The sequence below is a fragment of the Ascaphus truei genome, chromosome 5, assembly GCF_040206685.1.
Source record: "Ascaphus truei isolate aAscTru1 chromosome 5, aAscTru1.hap1, whole genome shotgun sequence".
In the NCBI taxonomy this organism is placed as follows: Eukaryota; Metazoa; Chordata; class Amphibia; order Anura; family Ascaphidae; genus Ascaphus; species Ascaphus truei.
The window spans coordinates 133,952,166-133,965,575 of record NC_134487.1 but is presented as its reverse complement, the minus strand read 5'-3'; the positions used below and the strand labels follow the sequence as shown (position 1 = coordinate 133,965,575).

General features: G+C 42.5%; 1 protein-coding gene across 6 annotated transcripts in view; it reads right to left on the bottom strand.

The window, feature by feature from the left end:
• LOC142495413 (uncharacterized) overlaps nucleotides 1–12,996 on the bottom strand; it is a 40,940-nt gene extending 27,944 nt beyond the window's left edge. Inside the window, exons 1-3 of one of the 6 annotated variants that reach the window (XM_075600895.1) lie at nucleotides 12,789–12,996; nucleotides 11,589–11,702; nucleotides 279–1,012 (exon numbers count right to left, since the gene is read on the bottom strand). The gene's annotated coding sequence lies outside the window, so the exon portion shown is untranslated. Of the gene's footprint in view, nucleotides 1–278; nucleotides 3,606–11,588; nucleotides 11,703–12,788 lie in introns of those variants that run through there. The other 5 variants (XM_075600894.1, XM_075600891.1, XM_075600896.1 and 2 more) reach the window with 5 other exon arrangements.
• Between the last annotated feature and the right edge of the window lie 414 nt (nucleotides 12,997–13,410).

The following is a 13,410-nucleotide window of genomic DNA, read 5'->3' as shown; positions in this document are numbered from 1 at the left end:
CAGCAATGTTGTAAAATATTGGACGCCAGGAACTTTTGTAGTATATCAGTTATTTAATTATGTCTCCATGGACAGGGACAACTCATTCACATATCAATAACGTTGTACTGTGTTTTATAATAAGAAAAAAGAATGGTGTAAATAGCACTAACAATATTATTAAAGTGAATGATACACAATAAAACACAATGTGACAAATGACTAAATACAGGACGGCTGCCAAGGAAAAAACCTAACCCAAACACAGTTAGTAGAAACACGGAGATAACAATACAGACCGGCGCCTTAATGTCCAATAACGAAATAAGTCCAAAGATGTACTGCAGGGTCCAATAACGGTGCTCCAGTAGTTAGACAGAAGACTCCACAGCAGCAAACATGGTGTTATGCAGGGGAGATAAAGAGAGAAATCATAGCGTAATATTGCATAAGATTAACATATAACTCACAGACAAGACATACACCACTAACAACACTGACAGAAAGGCTGACAATAAAACAGAGATTTATTAGACAATAACTAAAAAGGATGAGAACTAGGGAGCAGGTCCAGGATCCGGTGTGTAAAACCGGAATCCTACTTACAGCAATCCAAAATATTCGAGCGGTGTTTGCAAGGTGTGCAGTCCTGTTTCAGCGTTTCTCTGGCGCGTGGTGCTTCTGTAATGGCCGCCGGCGCTTCCTCCGATTGATCTCGGGCTCGGCGTCCCTGCAGGCCAACCCTCGCGAGATTTTTCGTCTGCGCTGACGTCACTCGCTGGGTGTAGCTACTCGCCGCCGCTTACTCCTGTCTGCATGTCTCTGCCGTCCGCTGGAACTGGGGATCAATGCTGAAGTCTGCTCCTTACACTGTTCTCACTCCAAATGATCTCTAAAACACCCAACGCGTTTCGTGCGCATGCGCACTTCTTCAGGGGGTGATTGGCACAGTCAAAACTTTCCTTATGTAGTGGCAGGTGGAACTTCCTTATGTAGTGGCAGGAGGACAATAAGAGGATAGTTATAAAACCTGCTGATAAAGGGGGAGGTATAGTGGTTATGGACATTGAATATTATCTCCAGGAGTCTATGAGACAAAGACATATCTACGGTGATAAAGACACATAACTCCCCCTTTCAAGCAATCCCCTTAAACAATTTGAAATTCAGCTGACTATTTTGCTAAATAAAGGTCTCAAGGATGGGGCTATAATACAACAAGAACTAGACTTTTTGGATGTAAAATTTTCTCGTACCCCTATTTTTTACTTTATCCCAAAAATACACAAGAGCACTACACAACCTCCTGGCAGACCTATCATATCAGGTATCGGATCATTGACTTCAAATTTATCTTGATTTATAGACCATCACCTTCAACCTTTGGTTCATCAAGTCCAGTCCTACCTGCGTGATACAACACACGTCCTCCAGATACTTAGAGATCTGGAGTGGAAGCCTGAGTACACTTGGGTGACAGCGGATGTCACCTCACTGTACACCACCATCAACCACGTTAAAGGTTGCCAGGCCGTATCACGCAGGTTAGAATTGGACGACACTTCATCACCAGCACTTAAAAAATTTCTAGTTGATAGTATCAATTTTATTTTAACGCACAATTATTTTCAGTTTAATTCACATTTTTTTTTTTTTTTTTTTTTTTATTTTTTTTTTTTACAGATCTGTGGAACGGCGATGGGCAAAGGTTCGCCCCAAGCTATGCAAATTTATTCATGGACAGTTGGGAAAAAGATTTCATTTGGAACAACTGTCCATTTGGGGCCCACCTTGTGCTCTGGCACCGTTTCATAGATGATATCATTTTTGTATGGTCAGGGAGCCAGGAACAATTAGAGTTGTTTTTTGAGTATCTTAATTCCAATGACAGGGATTTAAAGTTTACTTTCAATCACAATAAGGAGCATATAGAATTCTTGGACCTTGGAATATACATCTCAGATAATAAAATAGAAACGAAAACTTTTTTCAAGCCAGTGCAGGCTAATAATTACCTTAGGGCAGACAGCCAGCACAATCCAAGTTGGATCCGGAATATCCCTAGGGGTCAGCTCACCCGTCTGAAGCGCAACTGTTCAAATTCTGGGGAGTATGCGCTCCAGGCAGACGAGCTGAAGGACAAGTTTAGAGATAGAGGCTATCCGGAGGAACTACTCGAGGAAGCGTCCCTACAGGTAGATAAAATTGAACGTAACACACTGTTAGAATACATCAGCAAAAAACAATTGGAACCAACTAATGGGGTGGCTTTTGTTACCCAGTATAATGAAATGGCGCCAAGAATTAGACACATTTTTAATAAACATTGGCCTATGCTCCTTTGTGATGATGTACTGTCCAAATGCCTTCCAGAGAAACCAAAAATTATTTTCACAAAAGCAGCAAATATAAAAACACGTCTAGCTCCTAGTTGTCCCCTTGACAATTCAAAATTAACAAAAGCAAATAAAAACAAGTGCTTTTATACATGTATTAAATGTACAGCTTGTACTTTCAGCAACAACACGCAAACATTTAAATCTAATGTAACAGATAAAATTTACACTATAAAAACATTTATCAACTGCCACTCCACTTTTGTGATTTATTTATTGCAGTGCCCGTGTGGCCTACAATATGTGGGCAGGACAGGCAGGTGCTATCAAAGAAGAATATATGAGCACATCTATAACATTAGACGAGGTTTAGCCACACATAGTGTTTCGCACCATTTCAGCGTGCATCATAATAAAAGTCCTGTTGGGCTGAAATGTCAGGCTATAGAAAGTACACAAGTACATTGGAGAGGGGGGGATCAGCTACAACAGATCAGTAGGCGTGAAGCCTACTGGATCTACGAGCTGAAAACCCTGTCTCCAAATGGACTTAACATAGACTTCGACCTGGGTGTCTTTCTTAAATAACAGTTTTACATATATTCTTATATATATATATATTTTAATAAGTTTTATGCCTATTAGATAATAATATTAAGGGTTTTACCATATAAATATTTATTCGTAAAAGTATACAGTAATCTTGAAAACCCCTTATATATATTTTTTTTATCAAGGATTTTTTAATAATTTTTAGCTAATAACCACTAATTTTAAGTATTCGTTATAGAAAGAAGACATCTTCAATTGCACTTTTTGTTTTTTATATTTAGTATATGCAGGTTTACGTGCAAACATGTGTAACAGAAATAGTGGATAGTTAAACATCTAGAAGTTGTGAATGAATTACTATTGATTTTACACCTTGATTGTCAGGATAAAGTGCATAAGATATGTTTTTGTATAGTTTTGTGTTACATGTTGTTTTTGTGTATGTTAGGCTGCCATTGTTAAGCACAGCCATGAGTGACAGGACGATTAACCAATCACAATAGTCATGAGATCAATGTTAAGAGACTATTTATTTCCACCAATTGTGTTCCACCTGCCACTACATAAGGAAAGCTTAGACTGTGCCAATCTACCCCTGAAGAAGTGCGCATGCGCACGAAACGCATTGGGTGTTTTAGAGATCATTTGGAGTGAGAACAGTGTAAGGAGCAGACTTCAGCATTGATCCCCAGTGCCAGCGGACGGCAGAGACGTGCAGACAGGAGTAAGCGGCGGCGAGTAGCTACACCCAGCGAGTGACGTCAGCGCAGACGAAAAATCTCGCGAGGGTTGGCCTGCAGGGACGCCGAGCCCGAGATCAATCGGAGGAAGTGCCGGCGGCCATTACAGAAGCACCACGCGCCAGAGAAACGCTGAAACAGGACTACACACCTTGCAAACACCGCTCGAATATTTTGGATTGCTGTAAGTAGGATTCCGGTTTTACACACCGGATCCTGGACCTGCTCCCTAGTTCTCATCCTTTTTAGTTATTGTCTAATAAATCTCTGTTTATTTTGAGTATCTTAATTCCAATGACAGGGATTTAAAGTTTACTTTCAATCACAATAAGGAGCATATAGAATTCTTGGACCTTGGAATATACATCTCAGATAATAAAATAGAAACGAAAACTTTTTTCAAGCCAGTGCAGGCTAATAATTACCTTAGGGCAGACAGCCAGCACAATCCAAGTTGGATCCGGAATATCCCTAGGGGTCAGCTCACCCGTCTGAAGCGCAACTGTTCAAATTCTGGGGAGTATGCGCTCCAGGCAGACGAGCTGAAGGACAAGTTTAGAGATAGAGGCTATCCGGAGGAACTACTCGAGGAAGCGTCCCTACAGGTAGATAAAATTGAACGTAACACACTGTTAGAATACATCAGCAAAAAACAATTGGAACCAACTAATGGGGTGGCTTTTGTTACCCAGTATAATGAAATGGCGCCAAGAATTAGACACATTTTTAATAAACATTGGCCTATGCTCCTTTGTGATGATGTACTGTCCAAATGCCTTCCAGAGAAACCAAAAATTATTTTCACAAAAGCAGCAAATATAAAAACACGTCTAGCTCCTAGTTGTCCCCTTGACAATTCAAAATTAACAAAAGCAAATAAAAACAAGTGCTTTTATACATGTATTAAATGTACAGCTTGTACTTTCAGCAACAACACGCAAACATTTAAATCTAATGTAACAGATAAAATTTACACTATAAAAACATTTATCAACTGCCACTCCACTTTTGTGATTTATTTATTGCAGTGCCCGTGTGGCCTACAATATGTGGGCAGGACAGGCAGGTGCTATCAAAGAAGAATATATGAGCACATCTATAACATTAGACGAGGTTTAGCCACACATAGTGTTTCGCACCATTTCAGCGTGCATCATAATAAAAGTCCTGTTGGGCTGAAATGTCAGGCTATAGAAAGTACACAAGTACATTGGAGAGGGGGGGATCAGCTACAACAGATCAGTAGGCGTGAAGCCTACTGGATCTACGAGCTGAAAACCCTGTCTCCAAATGGACTTAACATAGACTTCGACCTGGGTGTCTTTCTTAAATAACAGTTTTACATATATTCTTATATATATATATATTTTAATAAGTTTTATGCCTATTAGATAATAATATTAAGGGTTTTACCATATAAATATTTATTCGTAAAAGTATACAGTAATCTTGAAAACCCCTTATATATATTTTTTTTATCAAGGATTTTTTAATAATTTTTAGCTAATAACCACTAATTTTAAGTATTCGTTATAGAAAGAAGACATCTTCAATTGCACTTTTTGTTTTTTATATTTAGTATATGCAGGTTTACGTGCAAACATGTGTAACAGAAATAGTGGATAGTTAAACATCTAGAAGTTGTGAATGAATTACTATTGATTTTACACCTTGATTGTCAGGATAAAGTGCATAAGATATGTTTTTGTATAGTTTTGTGTTACATGTTGTTTTTGTGTATGTTAGGCTGCCATTGTTAAGCACAGCCATGAGTGACAGGACGATTAACCAATCACAATAGTCATGAGATCAATGTTAAGAGACTATTTATTTCCACCAATTGTGTTCCACCTGCCACTACATAAGGAAAGCTTAGACTGTGCCAATCTACCCCTGAAGAAGTGCGCATGCGCACGAAACGCATTGGGTGTTTTAGAGATCATTTGGAGTGAGAACAGTGTAAGGAGCAGACTTCAGCATTGATCCCCAGTGCCAGCGGACGGCAGAGACGTGCAGACAGGAGTAAGCGGCGGCGAGTAGCTACACCCAGCGAGTGACGTCAGCGCAGACGAAAAATCTCGCGAGGGTTGGCCTGCAGGGACGCCGAGCCCGAGATCAATCGGAGGAAGTGCCGGCGGCCATTACAGAAGCACCACGCGCCAGAGAAACGCTGAAACAGGACTACACACCTTGCAAACACCGCTCGAATATTTTGGATTGCTGTAAGTAGGATTCCGGTTTTACACACCGGATCCTGGACCTGCTCCCTAGTTCTCATCCTTTTTAGTTATTGTCTAATAAATCTCTGTTTTATTGTCAGCCTTTCTGTCAGTGTTGTTAGTGGTGTATGTCTTGTCTGTGAGTTATATGTTAATCTTATGCAATATTACGCTATGATTTCTCTCTTTATCTCCCCTGCATAACACCATGTTTGCTGCTGTGGAGTCTTCTGTCTAACTACTGGAGCACCGTTATTGGACCCTGCAGTACATCTTTGGACTTATTTCGTTATTGGACATTAAGGCGCCGGTCTGTATTGTTATCACTGTGTTTTATAATACACATACAAGAATAGAGTTTTTTTATCAGTGCCCACTCAACACTCCAATGCGATACTTTGACTTAGTTCCTCTGAGTAAATGTGGGATCCAACCTTCTTGCTGCTTTGGAACCATTATCCTGCTTGCTGCTTTGGAACCTTCTTGCTGCTTTGGAACCAATGATCCACCAGGATTCATCTGGGCCCCTACGGGAATCCTGGTGGATCATTCTTTTTTGACCCAATACCTTTTGCCTATTTTAGAACTGCCACTTCCATACGGACGTAAGAGGAATATTAGCGCCGATCCGCAGTTAGGGCTGATCAGGGAGCCCTTTATCCTGAGGCCCTCTATGGCGTGCCATATTCATTTTCATTACTTATACAGGACTCCATTGCTTCTTTTAGGGATCTTAACTTAATGGATACTGTCCCTAACAACAACATAATAAACAAGGGGCATAGTCTATACTATTACTTTATGTTTAATAGCATTTTGGAGTATTATATTGTAATAAGATGCTAAATGAAGAAATTCTGATAAGCAAATATTCTTTTGCAGATAAGGTTGCATGTAGGTTATTCAGAAGTAAAGAGGTGTGGTTAAACCTATAGATAGACAGATAAGACATACAACTGTCTTGGACTATCTGCGAAAGGATTTAGTATTAATATTTCAAGGAGATTCCAAGGTGACATATTTGGAAGGAAGCTATAGATTACTCTATAAGGACAAATATGATACCATATTCATTCACAATACTGAGAGTAAAAAGGCTGACTACACAGGGCCAGCTTTAGGGTATACCAATAGGCGCAGTCAATTTGGGCACCAAGCAATTGTACCCCCGGGCTATCAGAGTACTGTAATTGTGGTAGCCCAGCAAGCGCTGGAAGTTGCTTCCAGTCATCTGCCTCCTCCCCAACTGGCGGGCACCTACTACTCCTTGCTGCTGTGCGGCCTTCTTCCAGGAGGGTGGGGGGTTCCACCATGCAGCTGCGCAGGAGTAAGAGGCATGCAAAAGTGGAGGAGGCAGTGGCCTGACTGTAACTTTCAGCGCTTGCCGGAGAATCCCTCAAGTTAAGGTGTGGGGCTATTCTGGGGGAGGGATGCTATTTGTGGGGAAGGGGAGATATTGTGATGGAGAGAGAAGGTATTGGGGAGAGTGATAGAGAATGGACATGGGCAGAGAGAGAAGGGATTGAGGGGAGAAAGAGAAAGAAGGGATGAGGGAGAGAAAGAAGGGATTGGGGTACAGAAGGGATGAGAGAGAGAGAGAGAGAGAGAAGGGATAAGATAAGAGAAGGGATAAGAGAGAGAAGGGATGAGAAAGAGAGAAGTGATGGGGGAAGGGGAGGAAGAGGATGGGGGTGTCAAGCAGTGCTCCCCACAAACAAGGTGGGACCACGGTGCTGAGGTGGGAAAGGATGTTACTCCACCCACACCCAAGGGGGCACGTCTGGAGTGTTGAGTTGGTCGGGGTAGCAAGGTCGGGTGTGGAGAGGTGCGGATGGTCGATATACTTGCCGGGTCAGAGGAGGAGAGGTACAGAACGTTGCAGGTACTATTAGCCATGTCTGGGTTTGGAGAGAGCAGAGTCGTCATAGTCCGTTTGCTGAGGTCAGGTTTGGAGAAGAGCAGATGGTAGTGGAAAGCTGGGTCGGTACACAGGAAGGTAAGCAACAAGACAAGGCAAGACTGTGGTGGCAGAGAAGATGGGTGAGTGCAATGCAAAGTGAGTGCAACGCAACTGGAACTATGCTCAACCAAAGTGCCAGTGGCACAGCTGATCATATGTAGGTGAGAGCGTCCAATCAGAACTGCAGTGTGGAGGTGTGCTAACAGCACGAGCTGTGGTTGGAGCATCTCAAGCAGGGTTCAGGTGAGATCAGTATCCCTGATGTGCCCTGGGGAGGAGAACCCTGCGTGCAATTAATGCCCACCATGTGCACGCACTGCGTGGCCCCTGGCACCGGCGTAAGTATACACGTGTTCAAGAGTGGAGTGGGGTATGCGTGCGCGAGCCGGTTGCGGGGTGGTCCCCGGAGTAGCGACGTCCCTACGTGCAGTGGGAGGAGGCAATGCGGAAACACTGGCAGCGGGCGGAGGGAAGTGAGGAGCACGCCAAGGGTTGCGCGAGTCCTTGATCCTCACAGTACCCCCCCTACAGAAGTGACCTCCGGGTGATTCCAGACTGGTTTGAGGGGATGCTTCCGATAAAAAGCCCGTACGAGTCTGGGGGCGTGAAATGCCGATGATGAACCCAAGACCGTTCTTCTTGGCCAAAGCCCTTCCAGTGGACCAAGTACTGCACCGCCCCTCTGGAGGTCCTGGAATCCACAATAGCCAGGACTTCATACTCCTGTTGCCCTTGTATGAGTATGGAAGGAGGTGGTGAGGTGGTATCAGGAAGCAAGGGCTCTGGAATGCAGATTTAAGCAGAGAGACATGGAAGACTGAGTGGATCTTCATTGAGGGAGGAAGACGCAGTCAGTAGGCCACCGGGTTGATCTTTTTTATCACAGGATACGATCCGAGGAATCTGGGTGCCAGCTTTGGCGTGGCCACCTTGAGGCATATTTTTTTGAGGATAACATACCCTGTCTCCTGGGATGAATTCCTGGATTGTGCTACGGTGACCGTCTGTTTGTACCTTTTGTCTATTAGTTGCGACCCTCAGATTCTCCTGGATCTTTTTCCATAAATCCTGAAAAAGACGAATTTGATTATCCATGGCTGGTACCTCAGAGGAAGAAGAGGCCAATGGCAGACAGGAAGGATGACAGCCATAATTAATAAAAAATGGTGACTCCTGGGTGGATTCGTTGCGAAAATAATTCTGGGCGAATTCAGACCAGGGCAGAATATGATATTATACTCCCAGTTATCCTTGGAGTCGGAAATTAAACAATGCAGATACTGCTCCAGAGTTTTGATTTATTCTCTCCTTCTGACCGTTTGTTTGTAGATGGTACCCTTATAAAAAGTGTAAGTTGATGCCCAATCTTTGAGAGAAAGAACGCCAGAATCGGGAAAGGAATTGTGACCGCCGGTCGAGACGATAGTCTGAAGAACCCCATGTAGGCAAAAGATCTCCTGAATAAAGATATCTTCGAGCTTGGTTGAGCTGGGAAGTCCCTTTAATGGGATAAAATGTGTCTGTTTAGAAAAGTACAAGTGGAAAAAAGCAGGTAACTCGGCGGTCACAGCCCTCCGTAATTAACCAAGCGCAGTGAAAAAGTAAAAAAAACTTTATTGAATCAAAAAATAGACATCAAAGAGAAAGTATCACTCAGAGTGATACATTCTCTGTTGATGTCTATTTTTTGATTCAATAATTTTTTTTTCGTTTTTCACTGCGCTTGGTTGATTACGGAGGGCTGTGACCGCCGAGTTACCTGCTTTTTTCCACTTGTACTGATCACTGGCTGGAGCACGCAGACACAACAAGCAGCTTGGAACCATGCTGCCTTCTAACAGCATCACCCGGCAGTCTACACATCTTACTGTGAGTACTTGCCAGCTGATTCATTCATCGTGGGACACGGGATGTAGGTGAGGCTAGCAGATACTGGACATTGTTACTTACCTTTTGGCATTTCTATTGCATGCCTCATTGTACTTCTACCAGAACACATGCTTCATATCCCCCCTCCCTGAATTAGTCCGTTAACGTGTGAAGGATTTACAGCTCATTATATCAACATGTTTATCAGGAAGTTGTGTCTTTCTCTATGCTCTATGGACTTAAATATTATCTAACCCTGGTTGTAGCCTCAGGTTGTAGCCTCAGATTCTGTGGGTTATTCCCCATTTTTTGTTCACTGTTTAGAAAAGTAACCAATGATGATGAGGATAGGGTTCATCCCTTTGGAAGGAGGTAGATTCACTATGAAGTCCATAGACAAATAGTTCCAAGGATGGTCCGGAATTGGAAGTGGCCTCAGGAGTCCCAAGGGTCTGCTTCGAGGCATTTTATTACGGGCACAGGTGGCACATGCTTGGACGGACTCTTTAATGTCTGCCTGCATACCTGGCCACCAAAAGGTTCGCTGTACGAGGTTGGTGGTCCTACGAATGCTTGGATGTCCAGACAATTTAGAGGAGTGACACCACACAAGAACCCTTTTTTGTATAGAGGTGCGGTGAAGAGGTGACCCTGCGGGACCTTGAGGCCATCTGGGACATGAGATTGGTCCAGACGGATGTCGTCCATAACATCAAAGGCATTGGTGGAGATTATAAATTTGGAAGGGAGCATGGTCTCCAGCTGATCCTCGGACTTATCTTCGGTGAGGAACTGACGAGAGAAAGCATCCACTTTGAGGTTTTTAGAGCCAGGTACCGTACAAAGAAAATGATGTAGTTGAAGCAGGAGAAGAAGAGAGACCAGCGAGCTTGACGAGCGCCTTCTATGTACAGTAGTTCTTATAGTCAGTAAGGATGGTGAGGGAATTCTTTGTACCCTGCAGGAGGAGCCTCCATTGCTCAAGAACAAGTTTGATTGCCAGGAGTTCCCGGTTCCCCACGTCATAGTTGGAAAAAATGCGCAGCGGTGTAGTCTTGCCAAGGGCGACTTTCTTTGAGACAAGATAGCACCGACACCAACGTCGGACGCATCCACTTTCAGGGTAAACGGTAGTTTGGTATCAAGGTGGATGAGGATAAATGTGGCAGGGCAAACTGTTTGGTGTGTAGACATCTGACCAATAAGAGCAAGGCTTTTACCTCCAAGGTCACTGGTGAAAAATTCGATATCAAAGAATTCATAAATATGTGATATACATGCTTACCTACCCCTACGGCTTACAATATGTAGGTCGCACTAAAAGAAGTTTAAAAGAACAAAATCTAAGGGTAAAATGGGACGATAGACAGCACTCTGATAGTGTTAAATTTATACAATTGCAGGGTGCACGGAACAAAAGGGGACCCTTATTCCCCTGTATAGTACTAACAAATCTACGTAAGTACCAGCACTCACTGTCTAATAGCCTGTGGCTCTGCTCCTTGTGCTCGTGAGGAGTGCTGAGGAGTGAAATAGCAGTCTCAGCTGTTATATGTAGTAGCATATAACAGCTGAGACTGCTATTTCACTCCTCAGCACTCCACACGAGCACAAGGAGCAGAGCCACAGGCTATTAGACAGTGAGTGCTGGTACTTACGTAGATTTGTAAGTTTAAAAGAATGATTCAATGAGCACAGATGAAAAATCTTAAAAAGTTTTGTGGTTCATGGTGTGAATACAAAAGAAATGGGGGAGCACAATGGTTGGAAACAGGCAGTGTTATAGAACTGATAGTTGCTCTTTTTTAAGGTGAAGCAGTTGTAACCTGAGTGGGTGTCGTGGCTCAGGTGTCTAATGTCTAATTGGGAGGATGGACACGCATGGGTGTATGTGTGTTGGTGTAAAGGTGGAATAAAGGTATATAAGACTTACACGGCCTTGTGTAAGCCCAGTCGCATCAGAATTTCTTTAGGAATCCCGTGTACTCCTGATGGGGCTTTTCTTCTTGCAATGTGGTTCATGGTGTGCCTAGACATTTTCTAAATGCTTACAACAAAACATAAATGAGCTTTCAGTCAAAGGCATTGAACAAATCAGCAAAGGATCTATGAGAGGGGACAGACTACTAAGATTAAGAAAACAAGAGACATATTGGATTTTTAGATTACAAACATTGCATCCACGAGGTCTAAAAGAAGATATTGATTTGTTGGTCTTCCAGTAATCATGTTATTTCATCTTGTATAGTCAACCCCAAATTTATCCTGAGTAAACCATACTGAACATTAAAGTGGGATTTTTTAAATACCCCAGCCTTGTTGCATAGAGTGATCCACTTGTTGACCTTTCCCCATATATATATTTTTTTTAATTAAACACAGACACACCATTCAAAGGGATTTTTTTTAAATGACTATATCCATACTATTTTTAGTAACAATTTTTTATAATACTTAATATCTTTTTTATCACAGGTTTTATCTTTAATTCATTGCTTTTTAATTTTTTATTTGGCTTTTATCATTTTTGGAAGCACGCATTTTACAAATACAACAAATGAATTACTCTTGATTTATCATATAGATATCAATTCATAAAACAACCACCATACAATCATACCCGTGTTCTCCTCAGGGATTGTTTTTTGTTTTGAATTTTGAATTTTAGTTTTACAGCATATAGACCCTCAGTGTCCTCTGTGTTTTCTTTATAGCAGGGGCAAAATTGTGTCTTTCACATTCACCAATCTATTTCTGTCAGCTGATTATGTTCTCCTTTCCAAGCTGGGATCATGTCGCTGCCTCACTCCTTCCCCTGCTTGTGCACAGCTGGGAGCACAGAGGCAGTGCGTCTCTTTCCCTGGATGGATAAGTGCCCGTGCAATGGTCTTGCAGACACCGGTCTATAAATGATATCACTGCTTATATATAATTGGTAAAAAATAAATGTAATATATTCGGAAGTAACTGTGGATTGGAAAATGTTTTTTGCCCTATATACTGTTCCTGTACTGTGTCTTACTAAGTCAAACTTTGCTGAAAGACAACACAAGAAAAAAAGAACAGAAAGCGCACACCTCATGCTGCAATACAATTTTTACTGAGCATAAAGAAATAATGAACATATACTCACAAACATCCAATTTTTAAAAGCAATGGCTTTAGAGGTTGTGTTTCGGGATGTAAGGCATTCTTCCTCTGTAGGGATACTTCGCCCGTTGAGTCAGCGCGTTCACTGTTCACTGACGCTTGGGTAGTGTCTCAGATCTTCTTCCGCACCACGTGACTCTCCACTGGCGCATCACGGCATAACTCCTTCACTACCTCCTCACGTCGTTGCAACACGGCGGATCAGGGATGATGGTACTGTATCTCAGCACGGCTTACACATTAGCACGCTCCCTTCCTTCTCCTCTACAGTGGCACTACATTCGCTCCTCCAACTTCCAGCATCTCTCCTCTACCAATGGAAACCACCCTACATGTTTCGAGGCGTGGAACCTTCATTAGGGGTGTGGTCTTCAATGGTAGTCCTAACATTGAAATACATTACATCCTCATATCACCCATACTGCCTTGGTACCTCCTCCATATGGGTAATTGGTATATGGCAACCTCATACTGTGTTTAACCAGTCTTCCTCCCTTACTCGTGTACTTGGGATATAGGTTTTATACAGACATAACATAAATACAAGAATACAAATCAAGTGGAAGACAACACAAATAAGGCATCACAATTTTAAAGCAGTGTAC